This window comes from Anabrus simplex, chromosome 3, assembly GCF_040414725.1.
Source record: "Anabrus simplex isolate iqAnaSimp1 chromosome 3, ASM4041472v1, whole genome shotgun sequence".
Classification (NCBI taxonomy): domain Eukaryota; kingdom Metazoa; phylum Arthropoda; class Insecta; order Orthoptera; family Tettigoniidae; genus Anabrus; species Anabrus simplex.
Genome location: NC_090267.1, coordinates 144,575,803 through 144,597,516, shown reverse-complemented (window position 1 = coordinate 144,597,516; position 21,714 = coordinate 144,575,803). Strand labels below are relative to the sequence as shown.

Below are 21,714 nucleotides of genomic sequence, written 5' to 3'. Positions count from 1 at the left end.
TGAAAGAAACAGCCCCACTGTAGAAAGAACTATGGGGATAACCCGTGAACGAATGCCTAGTTCAAGGCCGCATACCATCAAATCGGAGGAAATTAACTTTGAAGACACTGTGCAAAGACCCGAATTCCTACCGAGGTGTTGTTTTAGAAAACACCACCTTCGGCTTCCGGAAAGGACGAAACCCCCTACAAGCCATCAACCTATTGATTTGTGCAAGATTACTAACCCTTCACATCTAATTTTAAAAGTAATTTTGACATCCTTACAATATATCCTTAAAGAATAGAACAGACCAAGGCCACTATTATTTAATTACTAATATAACCAAAACAGAAATTCAACCTATAACCAAGTGCTGCAATAATAATAATAATAATAATAATAATAATAATAATAATAATAATAATAATAATAATAATAATAATAATAATAATTTCATCCGTTTAGGAAAGCTTGTGCTGGTAACATAATGGGCTGACTCGGCCTACGCATAGAGTCCACCTCTTGATTATGAAACTATACCGGTATCTACAAATATTTACAACAAATTATTATTGTTATATCATTTAGGAAGGCTCGGCTTGTGCCGGTAACATAGTGGGCTGACTCGGTCTAAGCAAGGAGTCATCCTCTTGATTATGAAACTATAGAGATATCTACAAATATTTGCAACAGATTATTATTATTATTATTATTATTATTATTATTATTATTATTATTATTATTATTATTATTATTATTATTATTATTATTATTATTATTATTATTCCGCATCCATCACAAGGGGGCTAACTCCAACAAATATACATCGAATATACAGGGAATTCAGAAATTCAGTAGATGATTGTCAGGAGTTGGAAACCGAAACAGAAGATACAGAGGGAGAGACACAGAGGGAAACAAGAAGCTTCTCATTCACAAATGAAGATATTTTCAGAGAAATCCAACTGCTCCAGCAAGAAAAAGCAGCAGGAAGTGATCAAATTACTGGGGAGGTGTTAAAGGCAATGGGGTGGTACATAGTGCCTTATTTAAAATTTCTCTTCGACTATGTCATAAATAATAGTGTAATACCAAAGGAATGGAAGGAATCTATAATAATACCAATTTGTAAAGGAAAGGGTGATAAAAGGAAACCAGAGAACTACAGACCAATCAGCCTGACCAGTATAGTTTGTAAAGTACTGGAGAGTTTAATATCAAAGTACATCAAAGGGATATGTGATGATAAAAATTGGTTCATGAGGAGCCAGTATGGATTTAGAAAGAAATTTTCTTGTGAGGCACAACTGGTGGGATTTCAGCAGGACATATCAGACCAATTGGATTCAGGCGGCCAGATAGCTTGCATAGCCATAGGTCTTTCCAAATCCTTTGATAGAGTGGAACATGGAATATTATTAAAGAAATTGGAGGGAATAGGATTGGACGTAAGGGTTACACGTTGGGTAAAAACATTTCTAAATTCAAGGGTTCAGAAAGTCAAAGTAGGAAATAACGTATCGCAGGAAGAGAAAGTTTGGAAGGGAACTGCACAGGGTAGTATAATCGGTCCGTTACTTTTCTTAATATACGTAAATGATTTAGGGAATAATATAACATCAAAATAAGATTGTATGCAGATGACGTAATTGTTTATAGGGAAATAAATACCATTGAGGATTGTTCAGAATTATAAAGGGACCTTGAGAGTATCCAACAATGGGTTGAAGAGAATAATATGAAGGTTAATGGAGTCAAATCAACTGTTACAACATTTACAAACAGGAGTTTTAAAACTGAATTTGAATATACTTTGGATGGGGTAGTTGTGCCAAAAGACGGCAAGTGCATATACTTAGGTGTGAGATTTGAAAGTAATTTGCACTGGAAGGGTCATATTGATGACATTTTGGGAAAGCATACAGATCGTTACATGTCATAATGAGGCTACTTAAAGGATGCAACAAAGAATTAAAAGAGAAAAGTTACCTAAGTACGGTTCGTCCATTATTGGAATATGCAAACAGTATTTGGGATCCTCACCAAGAATACCTAATAAAAGAAATAGATAGTGTGCAGAGGAAAGCAGCAAGATTTGTAACAGGGGATTTCAGGAGAAAGAGTAGTGTATCAGAAATGTTAAAGGAACTAGGGTGGGAAACTTTAAGTAAGAGAAGGGAGAAAACTAGACTTACAGGATTATATAGAGCCTATACAGGAGAAGGAGCATGGGGAGATATCCGTGAGAGGCTTCAGTTGGAAAATAATTATATCGGCAGGACTGACCACAAATATAAAATTTGAAGGAATTTTAGCAGAAGCGATTGTGGTAAATTTTCATTCATTGGGAAGGGTGTGAAGGAGTGGAACAGTTTACCAGGGGTAGTGTTTGATCCTTTTCCAAAATCTGTACAGATATTCAAGAAGAGAATAAACAGCAACAGAGAAAATAAATGAAATGTTAGAGGGCATTCGACCAGTGCAGGTTAATATAAATAAAAAATGTGTGTGAAGAAATTAATTCCATCTCCTGGTCTAAGGAGTTGGGCAGCCAAAGTAGGGGACTGCCTGTAGGGGTGAAGTACAGTGGGGACTTCGATGGCCCTGGGACCGCTACGGTAGCTGTGAAGGCCCTTCAGGAACTCTGAAAAGTGGTGGCAAAAGGGGTTCTGGTTAAGACGCAGAAGGTCGTTATGTTACTTAGGTTCCAGAATGGGTAAAGGAAAAATGAATAAATAAATGCAATGTAAATTTTAATCTTATACCAATTGTACAGTATCATTTGAAGTAATTCCACATACTGTACATCAGTTGACTATATTTGTAAGTAGTACAGGAGATATTATAAGTAGAAGAATTTTGTAAACAATATAAATTTATTAAGGATGAGCTGTGTGTTTAATAGAAAAAATTGTTAGCGTAAATTGTATAATATTGTATTATAGGAAAATTTTCTTCTCTTGTTAATTTAATATTTAGTGCTTGACAATAATGTATTTTAGTGTACCATTTGCCATCGAGGTAGACACCTCATTTGCAAATAAAGATATTTTGATTTGATTTGAAGAAGATACCTCTGTCTCCTACATATAGGCATCTTAAACATTAAATTTAATAGCAATAATAACTAGACAACAAATGCACATAAGCACATGTGAGCCATTTACCGGTGTATTGAAACTCCTGTCCGTTCATTCTTCTTTCTTCGTGAATAGACAAAATCACACCCAAACAATACGCAGGTATTCACTATTCTACCCCTGCATACAAACAACATAAATAGTCACGCAGTGACCGTTGTACGGTACACTACCTTAGTTGTGCGAGTCAGTGGTGCGCGGTAGTGGTAATCACTTGTGTTTTTGCTTAAGTGTGGTGAAGGAGTGAGAAGTCATGGAGACTGATAGTGGCGGAACGTTGAAAGTGGCCGGGCATCATCTACGAGTGGGGCGTGATATTGTCGTACCCATGGATGAGGAATCCATAACTGATTCACATAGTAATACGACACAACAGCAAGGTTCTCAGTCATCTGAGACTACTGTACAGAGGCGTAGTACGGAAGTGGCAGACCGTTCTAATCCAGAACAACTTAACAAACAATCCGAGGTGTCCCCAGTAACTTCTCCCCCGGAATATTATAATCGCTTTCATCATGGACCCTTCTTTGTTTTCGTTGAATCCATTAACGATCAAAATATAGGCAGTTTACACCCTATGGAACTTGGTCGCCGATTCTATGAAACTAAGCTCAACGTCAAATCTATCCAACGTAAGGGACGTAATAGACTACAAGTCACTTTCCATACGGCTTCTCAAGCCAATGCCTTTTTTAGTAACCCTATGCTTGAAACCCTAAAAATTAAAGCTTATATTCCATCTTCACAAGTGTTACGAGTAGGCATTATTCGTGGAGTTGAAAAACGCCTATCGGATGATGAAATTTTACAGTATCTGGAATCTGAGGCACCGGTTAAAAGCGTGCAACGTCTTAATCGTCGTGCAATTCAAGATGAAAAAACCCAATACCTTCCTACAGGTTCTATAAAATTAGTTTTCAGGGCTCAAACGCTACCATCCCATGTAGCCTTATATAAGGTGTATATGGCAGTTGAACCTTACATCTTTTCACCTATTCGCTGTCGTAAATGCCAGCGCAAAGGGCATACAATTCGGCAATGTCAAGCCAAAAACGCACGTTGTGGGAGATGTTCGCAGCAACATGAAACCCAGGCTTGTACTGAGCAATTCACGCAATGCGCCTACTGTAAGAAAAATCATGTTACGGGTTCCTCAACTTGTCCTGAACACAAGTATCAAGTTAACATTAAAAGGTTAATGAATACTGAATACCTGTCTTTTCCCGAGGCTAAAGCTCGAATTGCCCTTCCAATTTACCATTCCGAACAACAAGAACAGCATTTCCTTCCACTACCATCGAATCCCTCATCTCCTCCGACACCAAACCCCCGTAAACGTAAGTTTACTCAAGTCATCATGCAATCTCCCCCTCCTACACCCGAGCCAGGCTTTGATCGACAAGGATACATGGCCATCCTGCGAAATGAACCTTCGGTTCCAGTAAATTCATTCCCGTCAACGAGTGCCATGCAACAACCTCTGCACTTATCATACCCAACAAGTTCGTCACCATCTAATGGGCAGCAACCTTCCGCTGCCCCCCAAGACATAAGCTATCCTCCTACCAAGGAACGACTTCAACAAGAAATCCAGCAATTGCTGGTAATGTTAATTCAAAGTATGAGCCACGAGCCTCAGATTCCCCATGTATTATATAAACTACGAGATTCTATCATGAACATTCTTGCATGATTACAATACCCCAATGGAATTGTCGAAGTGCCACCTCTAAAAGGCATGAATTACAAATATTTATAAACGAAACGCAAGCTAATATTATTTGCTTACATGAAACGTGGTGTCAACCACATTTCATTTTCAGATTAAGAGGTTATCAAGTATTCCGATACGGTGGTAACGGTTTTGATGGAGTCGCCACATGTGTACAAACTTCATTACCCTTTACACAATTCCCTTTGCAATATTTCATTCCACACACTTATGCAGTAGGGATAGTACACCATAATACTTGTTTTATAAATATCTATTGCCCCCCCACATTAACATTACTCAGAATCAATGGACGCAATTTTTCCAACAATTTGCAACATTCCAAACCTTTTCATTCTCGGTGATTTCAATTGCAATCACACTGAATGGGGGTGTATCATAGATACAATAAAAGGCTCCAATTTACTTGCTACCTCAAATCATCAGAATCTGTTTATTTTAAACGATGGTTCCCCGACCCGTTTAACTCCGCCTGGATCTCCACCCAGTGCCGTTGATCTTACATTATGTCGTCCAACCATGGTCCCTGTCACCACCTGGCACACATTATCTGATACCTACACCAGTGACCACTTCCCCATCATCATAACATATGGTAATCACCCAATAATTTCCCAGTTTAAGACACCTTCATGTATACGTAATGTCCGATCTTATAAAAATTTCAATATTTCAAACTATCAATTATATCTCAGTCATATCTTGCAGCAGGAACACGAGTCACCTATTACCTTTCCAACCTTACTCCCTTATTTAACCCAATATTTAAATATGTTTCATCCGTGTCGACCGCTTAACGTGACGACCCACCAACAGAAATACGAAATAAAATGGTGGGATAAAGAATGTCACGATCTCATTCAACAGCGAAAACAATTATTTAAAAAATACCGCCAATCAATGACTCAGCAGCATTATTTCCAATTGCGATATCATATTGCAAAAACAAAGCTTGTCTTTAATGCAAAAAAACGAAAAGCTTGGCAGTCTTTTATTTCTACATTAACTCCTCAATTACCAGCAGCGAGATTTTGGAACGCGATCCGCATGATAACGCGAACATTCCAATACCAAACTTATTATTCCTATCCGCGACAAGTTTTAGAAGACTTTTTATATAGCCTCGCTCCAGTATCAGTAAACCCGGCATTTCTACCCACCTCACAGGACAATTCTCGTTCTTTTACTTCGTTATTAAAGCCAATTACATATAACGAACTACAATCTGTATTATGTACCGTTAATAGCTCGTCCCCAGGACCTGATGCCATTACTTATCTCATGCTCAGGGCCCTACCCCCTCACGCCAAAATTTATTTACTACAACATTATAATAGTATTCTTGAGACATTACACGTACCAACAACATGGAACGATTTTTTCATAACTCCTATATTGAAACCAACAAAACGACCTACCGAACCTGAAAATTTTCGTGGCATAGTTTTGGGATCATGTATACGGAAAGTCTTCTGTAAAATCCTCATGAAACGAATGGCGTGGTTATTGGAATATCACTCACTATTACCTAAGTATCAGTTCGCTTTTAGACGTGGTAATAGTACACAGGAACCTATCATTATTTTCCTACTCGACATCGTATTGACAAAATGGCGGAAACAATCTACCGTGGCAGTCTTTTTGGATATTAAAGGTGCCTATGGTGCTGTGTTATTGCATATTCTCTGGGAGAAATTATTTATTTCTGGATTTCCCATCAAATTCCTTTCTATTTTAAATCAACTATTTACCAATCGACGGTTAACCATTAAATCAACTCAACACACAATTGAAAGCCGCTATACATCAAAAGGATTACCACAGTGTTCGATACTAAGTGAAATTTTGTTTGCCCTTTATATGAAAGATCTCGAATCTATTGTGACTCCATACGCTCGAATTCTAGCTTACGCGGATGATTATGTTATTTATTGTTCTCACTCCAACATTGATCATTGTAGAACCACAATATCTCGCGTTTTAAGTTTAGTCCTTCGGTGGCTAACAACCCATGGACTTTCACTTTCAATCGCTAAATGTGTAGCGATGATCTTTACAAATAAACGAACTTTTGATAAAAGCCCTATTAACTTTGATACCTATAGCATCCCCTTTGTCCCACAACACTTATATTTATTCATATATATCGACCAAAGACTTACATGGCAACCCCAAATACAGTATTTAATTCGGAAATCTGATCGTTATATTACTATCTTACGAACGGTAACGAAACGTGCATGGGGTGCTGACCCCTTGTCAGCATTACAACTATATCGTGCAACCATTCGGTCCATACTTGATTATAGCGCCCATATTATTGATTTAACCGCTAAACACAGTTTACTAGCTTTGGATCGTCTTCAATTTTCAGCACTACGTATCAGTGTGGGTGCCCTCCGAACAACACCAACTAACGCTTTACTAGTAGAAACTACAGAAAAACCACTGTATATTCGCAGGATAAAAATTTCAAAAAATTCCTACTTAAACATATTAGCAGATCGAACTCCCTTATCGTACCTAAATTAAAATCATTATATGAATATTATCAACAGCGTCGTCCACCTCATCATCAGTACCCCGCCATATATATGGCGTATGCTGAACTCCACCATCTTACTGAAACTATACTTCGCACACCACGCGTAAATTTGTATTCATATGACTATGATATTCAAACATTCCGTCCTTCTATTATCATTGCCCCTTCTGATTCATTAAAACAATGAATGCATTCACCTCATCCCAGATTATACGCCCTTAAGAAATTTAAAAGTTCAATAACCTCACCAGATAATCACCTTTTTACTGATGGGTCAAAATCGACTACTGGAGTCGGAGCAGCATTTTATGATCCACAAACACAAACTATCTTTAAATATCCGTTGCCTAATAATTTAACTATCTTTACAGCAGAATTGTCCCGTTCCTGTGGAGAACCTCAGGGCGATAGTGACCATTTGTTTTTTCATTGCCCCCAATATGCACGCCAACAGGCTATTTTAAATCTTTTATGTCCAACAGTTGCAATCCAAAAAAATAAATATATTCAGCGATTCTCAAAGTGTATTACAAGCTCTCAAATCCTTCGCCCATAATCAAAGTACATATGCCTACGAAGTTAAACACCTTATTTTACAACTCGAAACATCCGGTTTTGTTATAACGTTAATATGGATTAAAGGGCATAACCGACACGCAGGCAACGATATGGCCGATATAGCAGCAAAAGAAGCCAGTGCAGATACCGCGAACTTGTTACAAATCAAAATCCCGATTTCTGACTTCTTTCCATATATCAAAAATGAAGCTAAACACACATGGTGCACAAAATGGCGTTTATCAGCTAGTACGAAAGGCCACTATTACTATCAAATTCAACCGAATATTCCCACACTTCCGTGGTTTGCATAATGTACGTATACACGACGTCACATTACTAACATCATCAGACTACGTTTTAATCATGCCTTAACCCCGGTATATTTATCTCGATTTCAAATTACGAACGATCCAACTTGTTCCTGTGGAGAACCTCAGGGCGATAGTGACCATTTGTTTTTTCATTGCCCCCAATATGCACGCCAACAGGCTATTTTAACGCAGAAATTAATTAATGTCCACGTAATTACGATCTAGATTTTCAGTTGTTTTTTCCGACATGTTGGTGAAGTGGCATTTCTATATGTTCCGGGTGAGTGGATCTTGCACCAAGTTTTTTATTACTCTCCCATCTTGTACAGTGCAACACGTTTCTATTGCTCAAGATTAATAGGTTATTTGTGTATTCGACCAGTGCAGATAGTTTAATACTTTTCTGCCCCTACATATACATGATATCATGGTGCTTCTTTCAGTTTATCTATCTAAGTGTAATCGTGCTAAAACTGGTTATTAATGATGTAAACGTGTGCTATTGTGATACAAGTGAAATATTTCATTGGGCTCGTGACTGGGAAAGAATATATTGGTTCCCAAATAAATATCCGCAAGACAAGACAAACAACATAAACCAAAACTGCACGTAACACAGTTACATACACGTTTACAGTGAATCTGTAGCGACGGCCGAATGTTTCCGGCTTCACTAGCACCAATGCTACGAAGTATAGTGCTGCCAATCTATTTATTTGACATCTGTGCTTAACTGTGATCTTCTTTGGTTTTTTTCACTTTTCATTGTCTGCCAGTAGATGGCTCTTTAAATGGTGTTGAATCGTGAATATTTTGCGGTAATCCTATGAACAGAGTATAAACACGTATCTTCTTTTGTAATAATTTAGGATATTATTGGAGGTAAGTGGTTTAATATTATTTTATGTATATGTGCACGTCATTTAGCTATAATATTCAATAAATAATGGTAATATTTGATGCGTATTTGATCGAGAAAATGATAAAGCGTATTTCAACTATTCAGTTCATAAATCTTTCTTAGCTGGGGGTCAGGAATGAATTTTGCATGAGAATATATTATTCGGCTTTTTTCGTTAGGATATTTTTTTTTAAGTATTTGCATTGTTTGCTTGGTTTTTTTTTTTCGAGAAGATTGTTCTTGTTCTTCTTTTCGTATCTCGTTTGTGCAAAGTGTGTAAATTTCTTGCGTGTTTTTTTAAAAATCATGTGCGTGACAGTTGTAACCACGGAATGGATTAATTACATTTTTAGATAGTATGTATACTTCTCTTTTGGAACATTTTAGTTCTTGGTGCCTTATTCAAATCGTGTTTTTGAACATTAGTTTCATATTTTGGAGATATAACAATTACATGTATTGAATTGTAGGGCATTGAGAAGTTTGCTCTGTTTATTTGTATCTTTTTCTTGTTTTTTTTCTTTATCAGTAAGTGTGTATAATATTCATGTAGTTACGTAGTGGAGCCATTCCTATTTACTGTCGGCACATCATCAATTACCTAATTTCATTCAAGGAGCATAAAATATATACAATCTTGTGCAGTTGGTTTCAGTTGGTTGGGTACTTCACTTTTATTTCCGAGAGGTCTTGCTGTCGTGGTCTTCGCCGATAATTAGCGAGATAGTGAGAGGATTTAAACCCCTTTGGATCTTCCTAATACATTAGCTGAAAACTTTATATCTCAGTTGTCAAATAGAGACACGCATTATTACATGTGGAAATTATTAATAATATGATAAATTTAAATTTCGCAGAATGTGCATTTAGTTTTTACAGAGACTTGTGAAAGAGTTTTGTCTTTTGCTGCACAGTATCCGATGATATCGGTCACAGTATGCTCCGCATAATTTACACTTGCAGTTATCGTCCGGGTCATGGAATTTATCTGTTAGGCATGTCCGATGATGGAAGCCGTGTATGGTATATCTTGTCAATACATGATGGAGGTCATATCTGGCTTGTGTCCTTTCCCTACATATCATCGCATCTGTTGGGTAAAACTCTGGCCATACCTCCTGCAGTACATCAAAGTTGGCTTTGGTAGCTGGTCGAAGCGGAGGTCTTCGATGAAAAATTGCGCTCTTGCCAGTACATATGTAAGCCGGGATAATGTGTCCTTTGACAGACATAGTGCTCTTTTGAGGAAATTGGCTTGGACTTTTTCTATGTCTTCGAAATTTTTCTTCTTTAGGTGTGTTCAGATGGTTTCCAGTCCATGTGTTATGATGGGAGCAATTTTTAAGCGATACGGTGTGGTAGCTGTGGGCAGGGATAGTTGTCTTAGGTTCTTTATGCTATTAATTAATAGCCGTCTTTGCTGCGATGGTTCATCCTTTAATGCGAAGGTCATAGATATCACCACTCGTCTGAAGTGCGATCCCTAAGTAGGTATTTGAAATACGGAACGTTCTTTATCGGAATATTCATATACATGATGATGTCATTTGCTCCTCTTCTGAATGTCATTTTTACAGTTTTGCTACTATTTATAGTAAGCTCATTCTTTTCTGCCCATGTTGTAAGTTTACTGATGGCTGTTCGAATTATTGTACTTGCAAAAGTGTAAAGTAAATAAGAAAAGAAAAATCATATTTTAGCCACACTCCAGAGGTCTGTACCCTGAAGGTTTGTATCTTAATGGTGCGCGTAGGTAGGGTAATACTATCTGAATACTAAGCAAGTTTCACATCCTGTTGAGATAATTGGTTGTATATCATTTATATACTTTCTTTGTATTTTAGACTGTATCTTCCGTTTTTATCAAGTGGCATGGAATTTATACTGTCTTAGCCACGAATGTATAAATGTTATTTGGACAGTTCACAATTAATGGGGAACTCTGAAAAATTAACCTGTTTTTTATATGAGGGCTAGTTTTTTTTTTCCCAAGGTTTGATTGGTCACAAAATTAAAACCATAGTAAAAATCAAAAATTTTCAATTTGCAACATTTAGCTACATGGTCTAGCTACTTCTCTACATAGTCGCTGCTCCGACATAGAGATTTATCATAGCATGGTACCAACTTCCCAATACCCTTGACATAGAAGGCAGCTGCCTGTGCTTTTTGCCACTTCTATACACTGATCTGCAGATCATTGTCTGTGCTAAAAGGCTGTTCTCCTAGCCAGCGTTTCATGTGAGCAAAGAGTTGAAAATCAGAGGGAGCGAAGGCCGGGCTGTATGGTGGGTGACTGAACACTTCCCATTGAAAACTCTGCAGGAGCGTCTTTGTTGCAACTGCAGTGTGCGGCCATGCATTGTCATGAAGAAGGATAATACCTGATAACATTCCTCTTCACTTGTTCGGAATTGCCCTTCGTTGATGTTGGAAGAGTCACGCTGTATGAGGCTGCAGTGGTGGTCGTGCCATGTTCATGAATTCCACCAACAAAACCCCTTTTCTGTTCCAGAACACAGTAGCTATACTCTTTGTGATGTTCGCTTGCACTTCTTTGGTTCACTCGGGGAATGAAAATGCATCCACTGTTTGGATTGCTCTTTCGTTTCTTCATTTTCGAAATGGACTCATGTCTCGTTCCCTGTGACTTCTTTTTCAAAAAATCTTCTTCCTTCAACATAGTACCTCTGGAGAAGCATTGAAGGTGGCGCCCATTTGTTGTATTTTGTGATGGTCTGATAGCATCTTGGTAACCCATCTCGCACAGAGTTTGTGCTACTGAAGTGTCTCACTCACGTTGGTATAGAGAGCTGACCTTGAAATTTCGGGAAACAAATCACTCAACACAGAAATTGTGAACTGACAACTTTCTTGTAATCTCCTGATCCACTCGCTAAACAAAATCGTTGGTTAACACTTGCTTCCTTTCCTGACCGCCTGTATCACGAACGTCTGTACGTCCTGCATCAAAGTTCCTGCACCATTGCCGCACTTTACTGTCTCTCATGAAAGTTTACTGTACACATTATTCATTCGTCAATGAATTTTGGATGCAATGCACCCCCTCAGCATGAAGAAATCGACTGATAGCACACATTTCACACTTGGCGGGAGAGACTATTATTCTAGGCATGTTTACGTGCTCACTGCGTGCTCAGAACTGACAAGAGTGATATGATGTGGTCGCATACTAGAGACACTGTGCAACACTTCATCGGATTCTCACTGTGGTTTTAATTTCGCGACCGATCAGACGTTGAAGAAAAAAATAGCTCTCGTACGTTATTTAAAGACCCAGACTGCTCCACTGTATAATTAGCAAACATCATTCTTCCTGTCTTATTCCCTTAATACATTTATGACTTCTATAAATGGGAAAAAGTAGCTTAAGTTATGGACTTAAGGTTATTGGGTAAAGGCATATAGTTTCCCCTTACCGTCACCATGAAGTACACATTTAGAAATGTCAACTGTCAAAATTCTACTTTATATAATATGTGGGAAACAGAGATGTTTTCATTGCCACTGCTAGGGACCTATCAACCTATCCCAATATAAATGTTATTTGGACAGTTCACAATTAATGGGGAACTCTGAAAAATTAACCTGTTTTTTATATGAGGGCTAGTTTTTTTTTTTTCCCCAAGGTTTGATTGGTCACAAAATCAAAAATTTTCAATTTGCAACATTTAGCTACATGATATTTCATATCAAAATATCGGAAATCTTGTGGCATTTTCCATACATCCTAGTAAGGCCACCTCTATTAGCTGAAATATGCTAAATGTAGCACCACTTCTAGAATTCAACACAGATAGATTTCTACATATACTACTGAACAACAAAATCTTTCTAGCAGTAGACCTATGTAGAGCTATCGACTGGTAAGAAACAGTGTCCCTGCCATGCACACACACACTCCCTTTGCGAGGTTCAATGCTATGCACTGCTGTCATAGACTAATGGTTTTTGTCATTATCCAAGATGTGTAGGCCAATTATTAATATACAGTACACATCCTGGACTATTTAGTCCTCTAATACATGTTCATTTTTATGTGGTGACGAAAATGTCAAGCTTGAAAGTTCAACTTGCGTTCAGTGTCTTAGATTTACCAACAGTTCTTAGCTGGGGCTAATACCTGGACAGTCGTATGTGATGTGGTTTGCCATAATTGAATTTTTTTTTCTGGTTCGTTTTGGCTTACTAGGGACCTCGGGGCTTGTCTTAACTCTTCGCAAGGTCTTCTGCTTTTTCTTGGCCCAGTATGCTTTCATTTTCTGGCTGTGTGCCTGCTTCATCCTGTCAGTACTGAGATCGGTTCTCTGTGGTCTCTAATGGGATCTGCAGTTCCTCTAGGTCTGATTTTACTGAAGTGATCCACTTGGTTGTGGAAGCCTTTCCCCTATTTGTCACTGTGAGGATTCTGTTGGTGAGCCTGCAGGGTTTCAGGCGGGTCATGTGCCCGTAGGAGATCAGTCGCCTTATCCTCATGCATGTGACTACGTCTTCCTGATGTTTGTAGAGCTCGCTGTTGTGCCTGATCTTGTTGGTGCTATCCTCCTGTCTTATAGGTCATAGTATCCTTCTCAAGATCTTCCTCTTCTGAGTTCTAGTTTTCTGAGTGGGCCCTTTCAATTCATCAGGGGACCCTCAGAGGCGTTAGAGTACAAGGGCTCTTACTTCTTAGTTGTAGTGCTTCAGCTTTAGGTTCTTGGAGAGGTTCTTGGAGGTGTAGATGCGTTTACAGGAATGATAGGCCCTATGTAACGTGGTGCACCGGGTGTCTATGGCCAGAGTTTCACTCACGCTTGCTGAGATCCGTTCCCGTAAGTACTTGACTGCAGGAACTTTACTTATGATGTTGGTTCATAGTGAAATTGTAGAATGACCGTGCTTTATATTAGTGATAAACTCTGTCTTCTGTAGGTTGACCCTCAAGCCGGGTTTTGCTGCAATACTGTGGAAGCTCTGTAGTGAGTAGCCTCCTCCATATTGTTGGCCATTTGGGTGAGATCATCAGCAAGGGATAGACAGGGTACACTGAGGTTGTCTTTCTTGTACCCAAGCTTCAGTCCTGCTTCTGTGTTAATGTGGCAGTCCATTCCATGATGATCTTCTCTTTACTGAGCTCGATAACTCCAGTCGCTTAAGTGCGGCCAGTATCCAGTATTCGGGAGATAGTGGGTTCGAACCCCACTGTCGGCAGCCCTGAAGATGGTTTTCCGTGGTTTCCCATTTTCACACCAGGCAAATGCTGGGGCTGTACCTTAATTAAGGCCACGGTCGCTTCCTTCCCAGTCCCAGCCCTTTCCTGTCCCATCGTCGCCATAAGACCTATCTATGTCGGTGCGACATAAAGCCAATAGCAAAAAAAAAAAAATTCTCTAGTGCACACTTGAAGAGGAGGCCATATCCCAGTCTGACTCCTGTGTGAATGGGAAAGCTCTCGGAGAGCTCACCCCTGAACTTGACTTTGGAATGGTGTTTGTCAATGTAGCTTGGACCAGTCTGGTGGTCTTGTCAGCTAGGCGTAGTTCCCGCAGGATGTCCGGCTCCATGGCTAAATGGTTAGCATGCTGGCCTTTGGTCACAGGTGTGCCGGGTTCGATTCCTGGCAGGGTCGGAAACTTTAACCATTGTTGGTTAATTTCGCTGGCACGGGGGCTGGGTGTGTGTGTCGTCTTCATCATTTCATCCCCATCACGACACACAGGTCACCTACGTGCGTCAACTCAAAAGACCTGCAACTGGCGAGCCGAACATGTCCTCAGACACTCCCGGCACTAAAAGCCATACGCTATTTCATTTCCCGCAGGGTAGAGAAGAGGGTCTTTCTTTCTGTTGAGTTGTATGCCTTTTGGAAATCCATCGTAATGGCTACTCAGGGATGTCCCTCTTGGTTCCTATAGTGTGGATGGTCTTGAGGTTTTGTATCTGCTCTGTATAGGTCATATTGATGCAGAAACCAGCCTGGTATTCACATAGGTGGGAGTCCAGCTGTTCAGTGACTCTAGTCAGCAGGGCTCTTTAGAAGATCTTGTAGGTTATAAGCAACAGGGAATTGCCATAATGGAACATATATATAATTTTTTGCAATTTTATGCTAATCTTTTAACATTCAAAGACCGATCATTACTGCCTACTGGTCATAGGTATGTAAATACAATGCACAAGTATACTTGCAGGACCATAGGTCGGTAATGTCTTCGATGTTGAGTCAGAGGTACTTCTGAAGCCTGTGGTAATATGGTTGGGAGGACCCACAGAAAATAAACGATGGTTGGTACGTGTGGATGTTGACGGGGTGGAAGGAGTACCTTTGGTTGTAGGGCTGTTTTGTTGTCTGTTTTGTAAAATAAAAATTAAAAAAAAGTAAGGCATCATTGGTATATGTGTTTGATATACTGTACAGTACAGTTGAAGCTGTGACGTAAAACTACCTCTATTATGCAATGCGGTAACAGGTTAAAGCAGCAAGCTATCGTAAGTTACGATCTTCATTTCCATGTTGACGTTTAACCAATAATGTAGAGTTTGAGGGATGTTCCACCATTCAACACATTGCAACAATTTATTAAATTATAAGAAGACCGGTTTCGACTCCCATGGAGTCATCATCATTTCTTGGTAAAAATTAAATTAAGGGAAATCTGATAAGTCATCATAACGAAAAATCCATGCACCTATAGGTGGTTGCATGGAAATACATCATTGAGTTGATAGATATAACCTTGAAATGCAATATACACTTGGCAAGGAGAACTTGGAGCTTAGAAAGTTCCTAGTTCTGGCTCTAACAGTCTTGTGTTCATAGGACACGGAATACTGGAATTACATGTACTGGATTGAAAATATATACAAAACACAATAAGGACACTTATAATGGTATAGAAAACTTGGCTCTCTAAGAGCATTCTTGTTTTTACAGTCCTGTTTCTGTCTGAAAAAGACTGGGTGAAATACACACAATGAAGCAAAATGTATAAAGACATAGATCTAAACTGTCGCACGTTCATGTACACGGAACACTGAGAACACTTGTATTGTTTGATAACACACTCGTTCAAATGAAAACGCTTATAACCATATGAAATATTGACGTTACTAGAACGTTTATGGGTTTGGCTGTCCTGCTTCCCCTGACTAAACTAGTGAAATAAATATACATTGAATGTTAAAGATAAACTACTTGGTATTTAAAGTTCTGGTTTTTGGTTTCAAAAATTGTCATGTGTTCGTGGAACACAGAATAGAACTGCTGGTCCTGCTTCTCTCAACTGACAACTAATGCATTAACGCAGTTGAAATTAATTGATTGAAAGTTTGCACACCAATGCAAAATACTTGGCACTTTAATATTCTTGGATCTGAGTAAAATATCATTGTATGTTTACACAATGACATTACAAGCTCGCATGTCAAACACAACTCAGCTACACCAACAACAATAAACATAACATCATTGCACAGCTACAAATGGGAAAGGAGCCACTACTTTGAAACCAATGTCATCCAAATTTACGGACGCCAAAAAGACAACATGAATTGGTTCTAATAAAAAGGGGCAACACACACAGCAGAGCTGAACATATTTTACTTGAATTTCATCCATACATTTGGCAACTTTTTTAAAATTGAAAGTGTTTTATCTCACATACGCACAGGAAGACAAAACTTTTATCCATGCAATTTTACAAACTCCAAGAATAGCAGCTGAAGTGTACAACTGTGAATAAGACTTAAATACGGAAGTTAGTCGATGTATTGACCGCCAAGCAAGAACGAATGTTCATATGCATGAAGTGTTTTCTTCTTCTTCTTCTTCTTCTTTTATGACCACATAGGATCACTTCAGTCAGTCCGTCGTTCAGGTCTCTTTGAAGGGATTGTTCGGGCTTTGCGGTCCTCCCAGTACTTCTTCAGACGCTCCGATCTTCGTGCCCTTTCCTCAGTTGAAAATGTGCGTGTTGTTGGTTTGTTTTGTGTAAGGGTAAAGCGGAGGTTTGTATTCTTGAGTTTTGTATTCAATTTTATCTTATTTTTGGTGTCTTCTGTTGTAAGGCCTATTTCCTTCAGATCCTCTCTTACTTCTCTGATCCATTTACATCCTGTTGTGGTATTTTTTGAGACGAGATTGTGTTGTACTAGTTGTTTCAGAAGTCTCGAGTCCTGCATCCTCATGATATGTCCAAAGAATCCCAGTCTCCTCTTACGCATAGTATCTGTAATGGGTTCTAGCTCTTTGTACACGACTTTGTTAGGTATTAACCGCCACTGTCCATCTTTCTGATATTTTTTGTTGATACAGGTTCTTCCAATCCTCCTTTCAATTTTCTGAAGTCTTTGATTGTTTATTCAGGTAAAAGAGTTTTTCTGCTGCATATGTAGCTTCCGGTTTTATAACTGTGTTGTAGTGTTTTATTTTTGTATTTATTGATAGACATTTTTTTTTGTAGATATCCCATGTTAATTTTTGTGCTTTAGCTAATCTATTTGTTCTTACTTGGATTGAGATTTTTTCATTTAAGTTATGTGTTATTACTTCTCCAAGATATTTAAACTGAGTTACTATTTTGATTTTATTACCATTTATGGTGACTTCTTTTAGCTGTGTTGGTTTTTGGGGCATAATTTGTTTTTTTATATATTGTTTTTTATCTTGTACATATATATAAGTTAGTTTAGGAAAAGACGTGTTTTATACACTAGTTTTAAGACCTTCAACATTTTAGACATACAGTTGCAATATTGTACAGAATGACATACACGCCAGTTCACGCTAAGACGTGCCCCAATTGTATGTAACTAAATGTACATCATCATCATCATATGGCATTCCTTCAACACCACAATCTTAATCAAAGCTTCATTATATAAATATGTATGTATGGTTCAGCTGAAGATGACCTTGAATATGAGGTCGAAACCGGTCCTGTAGTTTAATATATACAATAAATAAGTATTGATTGGTGGAAATCCTCTCTTTTTTTTAATTGAATTATGATATAGCCTAATACTTTAAATTGTGACCTACCAAGCTCGATAGCTGCAGTCACTTAAGTGCGGCCAGTATCCAGTAATCGGGAGATAGTGGGTTCGAGTCCCACTGTCGGCAGCCTTGAAGATGGTTTTCCGTGGTTTCCCATTTTCACACCAGGCAAATGCCGGGGCTGTACCATAATTAAGGCCACGGCCGCTTCCTTCCAACTCCTAGGCCTTTTCTATTCCATCGTCGCCATAAGACCTGTCTGTGTCAGTGCGACGTAAAGCAAATAGCTAGTTAAATTGTGAGCTAAACAAAAAATTGTGTTATGGTGGGTTTTTTCTTTGATTGACTTCGCTGATGAAGGGAATGCAAAATGTTCCGGAAACATGAATAAATCATTTTTCAGTTATAAAAAGTGTATTGACAAGGTGGAACCAACACAAACTATTTTAAATAGCTTTTTAATAGCTTTATTGCTCTGTATATACTATGGGGTACAACTTTGGTTTTAAGAGATGATTTCCCCCTTCCAGTACATTTTAATGGCTAATCTATGGTTACATAAACTTAGCTTAATGTTAATTAGTACATGTTTCGTCCCGTTTTGTGGATCATCTTTAGCTAAAAAGTGTGCAATATAAAAACTGACATACGATCAAAACATTTGGTGATTTATAATTGATTAAAATATGCTCAACACTGGTAAAATGTTTGACATTCCAGTCTATGAAGAATGATGAGCACTAATGAAAAGTTTTGCTGAGTGTTGTCTTCTTTTCTTCCTCTTCTAGGAGCATGTTGTTATATTTATTAATACTGCATTGTAATTTGATGAGTATTTGATTGGTTGAACATATATGTATAAAATCAGTGCTGTTTACATTCTTATGGATTTTAGTTTCCCTGTGAACAGGGAGAAACTCCTTTAAAGTGTAGTTGAAGTTTGGTTAGAATATGCCTTATCTTTCGATAATAATTTGTAGTTAGGAGTTTCCCGTTGGTCCCAATGGGCTTGCTTTGCGTGGGCTGTCTGTTGGCTGAGAGTGCATGGGGTACATGCTCTTGCAGGTGATTTGAGGAAGGGAGCCCTAGTGCTCATTGCCTCAGCCAGCCCGTATTATGCATTGTCTAATATTGGACCCAGGGAAATACCTGCTATGACCAGGTGGGTATTGCCTTGGCACTTAGGTTTGGCTGCAGATGCCCCTGATCAGAATGGGTGGCATTCAGAGAGGATGTTTCCAGGCATGGCTGGAAGCAAACGTCTACAGTTTTCTCTGGGTGGTCCCCCACCCAAGTCTTTAACTTTTGATTCCCTGAGGGGGGGGGGCAACCTCCTGGGAACAAGTGCATTGTGAAGGTATGGAATCCAGCTTCCCTAGGTTCCTGGTTACAACCAGAACCGATGGAAATGACTTCAAGCTGGTGAAGTCTATTTTGTTTTGTAGACACATTGGTGTCTACGGCGAACTGGAAGACCTTAAAAAAATGTGCAACGGTAGTTTGTTGTTAAAGACGTGCACTGCTGTGCAAGCTGATTGGTTGCTCAAATGCGAGCAATTCGGCAAAATTCGTGTCAAAGTGGAAGAGCACAAAATCTTGAATCCAGTTTGTGGCGTTATCTTTCACCTCAATCTCATCTTGAACACTAACGATGAGTTGATGGAAGACCTGAAGCACTGTGGCGTGAAACGTCTGGCGCATTACACACAAAGTCAGTGACGGAAGATGTTGCCGCGGGTGCGTTCATTGTCTCTTCAGATCATCAATGTTACCAGAAGTCAAGGTAACGACATATTGTTGCAATGTGAGGCCATACATCCTGCCTTCCTTGCGGTGCTATCAATGTGAAAGGTTCGGGCATATGGTATCTCGTTCGAATCAATCTGTGTGTTGTACATGTGGAAGAGGAGCTCATGGTGCAGAAGAGTGCCACCTCCTTAAAGGTGCACTAACTGCCCTGGCCTTTATTCTCCTCGAAATAGAATTGCCTAGTCTATCTCAGTGAGAAGATGATCCACGAGATCAAGACCCTGAATGCTCTCTCCTACCAGGAAGCATGCTGTATGTTCAGTTCTATGTATGAGCCTGCTAAGACACTGGACTTCAGCATGATAGCAGAGATTCTATCAGGTTCGTTGTTTGCATCAGCAACCCCTGTGAAGATCGCTGCCCAAGGCGGTTGTTGCTCCTGAGAGCAAAGCTGCGAAGAGTAAAAACTCAAAGGTGGGGACCACACACCTTTCGACCACAAAGAAGCCTGTGCCAGCTGGGACTCTTAAGCTGGCACAGTAAAGTTGTCTTCCCCCAAGAGGTTGGCGGAGGCAGCATCATCGACCGGGGCTGGGAAACCACCTCTTATCCCATCTGAACAAGAAAAGAGGGCAGAGAAGAGGGACGTCCTTACCAGGCGCTCCCCCACTACTCCTGCGAAAGGTGAATCATGCCCTCCATCTGGAAGGTATGTGTCTGTGCCAACAGGTTTGTCTGCTTCAAAATCTAAGTGTTCCTCTTGTAAAAAGAAATCTTGCTGCTGAAAAGCATAGAAGATTTTGCCATTAGTTACCTTGTCCACTTATGAGGGGATGGATGTCGGGCATTCATCTCCATCAGCGGATGTAGATGTGATGCTGATGCTTAGGTTCAAAAGCGTCTCGCTGCTTATAACCTAACACTTTCCTTTTTTATTCCACACTATGGCACTGTTACAGTGGAATTGTGACATGCATCTTACTGAGCTGCGCCAGCTAATTAGTCAGTTTGCAGCGATTATAGTATCACCTTGTGAAAATTTGAATTTATAATTCCACCTTTACAATACTGTAATTGTCTTTATTGAAAAGACTACATTAGATTATACTCGTGATACATGTTTCGTCCTCTTATGGGACATCTTCAATTACATATACAAACATTGAAAATAAGGTGAGGACACGTTGAAATAAGTAAATAAAAAGTTTTTAGATCTTGTGACGCTGCGTGTTGGCGTCTTGTCAATCTTGAATGTTAAAATGGTGCAGCATGAACATCAAGCATGAAGTCCAGTTAAAACACAGATTAAAATGTTGTTATATGCATAGAATTGCCCAATTATAAAACATGGCTGTGCGAATGAAATTATATGCATATTGTACATAAAATAGTGTGATGATAATGCCACGTTAAAATAGCTTTCTTGATTAGATGAAGAAGGTGGAGTTATGCTGATGACGCAAGTTGAACTTGATTGTGTGTTGACAATATGGGCCTAAAAAAGAAAAAAATATGAGTGAACTAAAGAAAAAATTCAATTGAAATGTAAACCAAGTGCCCATCCGGTCACTCACCTCCTTGCCCGTCCTACGTCGACCACTCAACCTCAAGTGTTAGAGCTAACTGGGTGACATCCTCGAAGGTTGTTGAGGACTGACTAGGAGGGGAGGTTGATGGGAGTTTGATGTAAGGGAAAGCATTACTTACGCACCTTCGTGTGAAGAATTTATTAACTCCTCGAAAAGTGTATTGATTTCCTCGGATATTTCGTTCAAATTATAAATCGGCTTGCATTTTT

General features: G+C 39.0%; 1 protein-coding gene across 2 annotated transcripts in view; it reads left to right on the top strand.

Moving 5' to 3' along the window:
- Positions 1 to 9,023: 9,023 nt before the first annotated feature.
- LOC136866085 (putative protein FAM10A4) overlaps positions 9,024 to 21,714 on the top strand; it is a 405,358-nt gene continuing 392,667 nt past the window's right edge. Inside the window, exon 1 of one of the 2 annotated variants that reach the window (XM_067142747.2) lies at positions 9,024 to 9,153. The gene's annotated coding sequence lies outside the window, so the exon portion shown is untranslated. Of the gene's footprint in view, positions 9,154 to 9,395; positions 9,529 to 21,714 lie in introns of those variants that run through there. The other variant, XM_067142748.2, reaches the window with a different exon arrangement.